The 6,000-nt window shown below is 38.8% G+C and overlaps 1 protein-coding gene across 4 annotated transcripts in view; it reads left to right on the forward strand.

Annotated features, from left to right (window-relative positions):
• The window catches only part of LOC103468816 (protein sidekick-2-like), a 105,936-nt gene that overhangs the window by 37,749 nt on the left and 62,187 nt on the right, over nucleotides 1–6,000 (forward strand). The window lies entirely within an intron of this gene.

Here is a 6,000-nt window from a genome sequence, read left to right on the forward strand (position 1 = left end):
TAGGAATCCGTTTTTTTGTTTTGTTCTTTTTTTACTAGTGTTATTAATAACACAGATATAAGTATATGACATATATTCTCAACATATAGATTCTAACATTATAACCAACATTTCAACCGCGTTGTTGACATTTTGTTCATACGTACTTAAAAGAATCCTGTGTGGCATTTAGATGTAGCTCTGCGGTTCTATGACATTATCCAACAAAGTGTTTAAGATATGAGATTGAGCTCTTACTCTCCTTCTGAACCAATATTGACCACTGAAAATATTTTCAAACTGCTAAATTTGCCTTTGAAGCAAATGTAAGAGCTTTCTTTCGGCTCGCATAGTTCAGCTACTGTTGGGGGAGGGGTATATGTTGATACTGGAAACTGGTCTCCTCTCAAAACATTCCTATTCTATCTACTTCATTGCTCTGTGCTTTGCGTTTTTAAGTGGGCTACCCATCTTCCTTTTTTCATATTTATGGAAAGTATTTTGTCAGGTGGCCTCATTCTGCAAAAAAAATAAAAAATAAATAAATAAAAAATAAATAAATAAATAAAGATCCTTTAGAAAACTTTGATGATTCTTTCTTTTCTGTCTGAAAATAGAAGAAATATACATTTCCTTAGATTTCAAAATAAAATAAATATGTATATTTGTACATATTTACTAAATCTATCGTTTTCTGTGGATCTACAGAAAAATATTTGTAGCAGTGGGGGCTAAAGTGGGTTTTTGAATGTAAAATGTTGCTGACCGCTGCTGCCAAATCTTCGTAAAGGTCATTTCTAGACAGTGATGTCATTTTTCTTCGCAGATGTTCTGTTGGACAGTAGCATTATTTTGGGAGTTTTTTTTACTCAACTCGACACGAACCGCTCCTGTTAACATCGATCTTTTAAACGCATTACAAACTGAAGAAATGGCTTCCTGAAAAGACTTTTCTATCATGTTTCAGCTCACACCTGCATCGCCTGTATCTGCTGATGGAAATATTGTTTTGACTGTCTTTGACAAGTGTTTGGAAAGCCTTACATTTACTTGTCTTTTCCAAAATAGCTAAATGACAGTAAACAAACCACAGCTCTAACAAGCTTATTAATTTCTTTCCAAAGATTTCTAATCTAATCTAGCTTCTATTTATAGAAGCTAACATTACTTAAACTTTAGCAGGAAACTAATACTCAGAGCCTGCTCTTCAATTCATAAACATGACATTCTCTGGTTGATATGCATTGGATGAGATCAGAGTGGATTAGAGGAATGTGGAGGCAGGCTGGTGAGAACAGATCACCTAGATTGAAAAGGGATTTCTAACACTTCTAAATGAGATATGGGCATGGATTCGCAGATAAGACGGCGCATATGAAAATGGGTCAATTGTTCTGCAGGTTTAGATTGTGATTAAGAAGATTACATGTCTCCAGTGAACAACAATGGCAAAGTCAGGCAGTAGCCCAGTTGTACTTAGCCACTTCGTCAGCCGGGCTGATCCCTGCTTCTTCCTTTCACCAGCGTTCAGACTTTTTATGCTTTGAGCGATGGGTCTTAAATTCTGGGGCTGTGGTTGTCACACGGCAGATTTACTGCTGGAAGGGAACATAACAAAGCACAGTATAATTTGACTCATACCCAGACCAGAGGCTGTTTTAATGAAACAGTGCAAGAGCATGTCTGGTGCCACCACCCCGTCTTCCATTTTTCAGTGGAGAGTGATTAGAGCTGGGGCACTTAGGCTTGAGTTAGTGGACTGCTATTGATTGATCAAACCTGGCCGGTCAGACCTGAAGAGGAGGGAGGGCCTCTATGTGGCCTTCTATCCCGTCCTAATGAAAGGAAAGCAAAGCTCGCTGGTGCCTTTGATCCAGAAAGGATTAAAACTCTCTTGCTTATGGAAGTAAAGATCAGAGCTGTCTCAGTGTCTGTCTGATGCATTGCTAGGAAGGGCACAGCTCTCTGCAGAGATACACAGGGATGGCTTTGCTGATGTTGTCAACCAAATTACAATCTGATATTTTTAAGCTCTGGTTACCAGCATCAGATTTCAATTATCAATTCCATAATCACTCTTCAGCAGACTTTGGATGATGTGAAAAATGCCTTAATCTGCTCTTCTGCATTTCCTTTCTTTTTTCCAAATTGCTCGTGCGTTTTCTCGTGCTACACATTCTGCTCAGCCAGTCTGAGAACAGTTGTCTCTGTGATGCATCAAAACCCTTTCATTAGAGGCAACAGATCCGGAAAAGAAAACAGGTTTAAATTAACATGATGACACTGATTTGCAAAATGGTACTGTGGACCACTATTTGAAGAAAATTGCCTGCAAAATCACTAATAGCGGATAAGCACGTTCTCAATAATTAAAACCGTTTTATTTATTTATTTATTTATTTATTTTTATTTATTTATTTATTCTGAGAAAAAACATTTATAAGGCAGCCAATGAGGTGGAGAGCTTTGATTCAGCCCAGATGCTTTCATAAAAGTTTTAGATGTAGAGAAAGTAATTGACATTTCTAGCAAGTTGGCAGCCAGAACCACAGATGCTAAGTGGACTCTCAAGTTTTTGCAGCCAGTCTTTTTTCTCTATATGCTTCTAACTCCTTTTTTCCCACTCACACAAATAGACTTGCCGGCAGTTGTGTGTGTGTGTGTGTGCGTGTGCGTGCGTGTGTGTGTGTTGCATTTTGAGTTTGATCTGTTTTATGGATTTCTTACACGGCTCAGTAGAAAAATTTCAGTTAATTGAGCCGTGGTGTGAAATATCTATCACATGAGGATACAGTCGTTTTTCAGAGTGCGGACCATGCCGCATTCATATCTGTGTGATGCATAGAGTGCAAAATATAAACCGTGTGTAACAGCTGATTTATGCACGGATGAGCCTGATTTATCTACGTTGTAACTTGCTTGCAGCCGGGCTGGCACTGTAGGCAATGAAGCAGACGATCAGGTAGTTTTTCAGCCCAGGGGCAGTGAAATGCAGTGTGATACAGCCAGCCAAATGTGGCTCCACTTTGTTTATACAGCACTCTGAAACCTGCTCTCGTTCAGTGTGATCCATCTATGCTAATGCTGTCTTCCCAGGGGGGTTTGTGTTGTTGTTTCCAAGTGTACAGACTAAAGAAAATGTGTACACACCCCTATTAAAATTCCAGGTCATCCCACATCTTGACCTGGAAAAAAGAAAAAAGAGTTAAGCAAAGTCTGTCTAATTATGTGGTCATCTCCTGACTCTCTTGAATGTTTTTTTTTTATTTCTGTAGAAATGATTCTTTTGTTGATTTGGATTTAGGTTCTGTCTCATTTTGAGACTGTAGTGTAAAATTATTACTTTTGATGATGTGCGGTGCTGTTTTGTGCCAAATTTTATTGATGTATTATTTTGTTCATTCTAATTTTTTCTGAGACTCTTAATTTTGGGTTTTCATTACTTGTTTGCCATAATCTTTAACATACAAGAAAAATAAATGCTTAAAATAATTCACTCTCGAGTACAATGAACCCACCACATGAGTGACAAAAAATATTGATCATTTTCATAATATTAAATATTTTGAGCTATACCTGTACCTTTATCTGGTATTTATTCTTTTTAATCACAAATTCCTGTGCAGACATTTTATCTCCTGTGTTATGTAACAAAGACCAAAGGTGGAGATGATGATAGTTTTGGTTGTGTTCCTAGAGGAAAAGAAAGAAAGAAGCATAAAAAAAACAGAGAATTCACCTTCATGCATCCTGTTTTCAACACCTGTCCCTTATGGAAACGGTGGAGCTGCATGAGGCCTGGTAGCTGTTCGAACAACACAGGAAAAACTTGACATAATCGCCAATTTATCAGAAGCTGTTGAAGTTGTCAGCGAGCTTCTAGGCATCAATGCATCAATAAATCAGGAATCTCTCTGGGTGTTCTTGACTGCTACTGTTTCCTGCCACCCTCACACGCTTTTATATACTCCGTTTTATTCACTTTTTTATGTGCTAGGTTGATGTATTTTATTGAGCTAGTTGCTACAGAGCATAAACTTGGGATTACAGCCCCGTGCATTGGAGAAAAAAAAAAAAAAACTGCCCCCAGAGAGAAATGGAAGCAATCTGTTTTTAATATACCCTAATTCTCATTCTCTGCCCTGCTTCACTTTCTGTCACTCAGCCTGCTTTCCAGTTTGCCTGCAAAATGTATGCAGAACCTGAGAAACACATTTTTTCTTTTTCTTTTTTTTTTTTTTTTTTTACATCCAATCATCCAGAGAATTTGCCAAGCAGTCTCAGCCCTCCATTTACCCCCTTACTTTACCTTTCTACCTGTTAAGACTTCCAGAGGCAGATGCTGTTATCTTGCAGGCTTTTTGAGAGCCTGTCACATCCACTAGCTGCCTCTTTCTTCAAAAGCTGTCTCCCACTGCCTCGCTGCTTGCGCTCCCTGCGATTCCCGACGCCCCGCGGGGAAGTTGCACCCCGCGATGTCAAACGTGGACTTCGGAAAAAAGGAATCATCACAGTGGTCAGGATGATGGATGGAAGGAGAACATTTTGAGTGAAAGATTGAGGGATGCCACCACAAGATGTGTTTTTTTTTTTTTTTTGGTCCATCTCTTTTTCTGAATCTGACATTATTGATTTTTCTAACCTGAAACAGAGCTGCAGTAGAACCCTCCACCGTCCTATAGATTGGAATTGATCGCCGTGAGGCTTTCTTGTCCTGTAAATATTTGTAAGGCTCTGTTGATTCCATTAGTGACTGACTGCTGTTTGTGACAATGATATGGATGATGGCTTCTGCTGATAGAAGTAAAGTGATATCAGGAGGCCAGGAATTAATATTACTTTGCAAAGCACATTGAAGAATTAGCCTAGGATTTCTTAAATGAGTTTGTTATGTGGCGACTGCAGAAGATTGCTCACAGTTTGAAAGTGCATGTTTAGCATCTTAAAGCAACTTTAATTTCTACAACGCCTTTGTGATATTAGTACTTTATATACATATAAACTTTCATCACCTTTTCAGTCAATAGTCATATCTCCAGAGGACAGTTATTAGAGTGGTATGTAGCAGTTTGCCAGCACTGATCTTCCGCAAAGCACCTTCTGAGGACCAAACATGTAAAGACCTGTCAGGTCTAGAGATACAGCTAAGACCTTAAGCGGACAGTTTTGACCTTTCCAGTGAGATTCCGTTTAAATATTATCAGGGATATTCCCCTTATCTGTAAAATTCACACCTCTTTCTGCTGTGAGTTTGTAGAAAAGTAAACAAACTCCCAAGAGCAGTGGGATGCTGACACCTGATCAGACAAACATCATTCACCTGTTGTTAGCAATTTAAAACAATCCGAACGAAAAATGTGCCTGTCTGCGGGATTCAGCGCTATGTTAGCAGATAATGAATGTCTACACTTTTATAAGAGACACGTGTTAGTTTTGTCTATGTTTACTCTGTCAAACAAATTTCACGTTTCCACTAGCACTACAAATCAGCACCACCAACTTGCCTGGAAAGAGTGAAGTTTAAGCTTTTGTACTTTGTGGAGAGAGGTGTCATCCTTGCAACTGTACAGGTTTTCCAGTATTTCCAGGTCTTGTAAGAAACGATCTACTTGTGGTCAGCTGAGCAGGTGGATCAAATGCTGCGCCCTGAGCCCAATAACTTCTAAGGTGAGGTCACATTGGCAGAAGCTTCTGGCTGGAGCAGTCCACTGATTCATCTGATCAGCTAAACTTTAGTGGCTAATTTAGAGACAACAAGACGGGAAAAATCACAGAGGCTCGCTATTTTTATGCCTCCTACCTCACCCAGTATTTTGTCTACTTTTCTGCAGCCACACTGCAATATGGCAATCTCTAACAAGCAAGATAATTATTTAAAATAATGAATTTATAGAACCTCATCTTTAAAGATCCAGACTGCCCCTTTAACTGGTTATAATCTTATTTTAAAACCTAGCTTTATAAATCCTGAATGACCCCTATACATTTCTGTTATCACAGATATAATGGTGTATACAAATG

The sequence above is a fragment of the Poecilia reticulata genome, chromosome 8 (assembly GCF_904066995.2).
Source record: "Poecilia reticulata chromosome 8, P_reticulata-male-v2, whole genome shotgun sequence".
In the NCBI taxonomy this organism is placed as follows: Eukaryota; Metazoa; Chordata; class Actinopteri; order Cyprinodontiformes; family Poeciliidae; genus Poecilia; species Poecilia reticulata.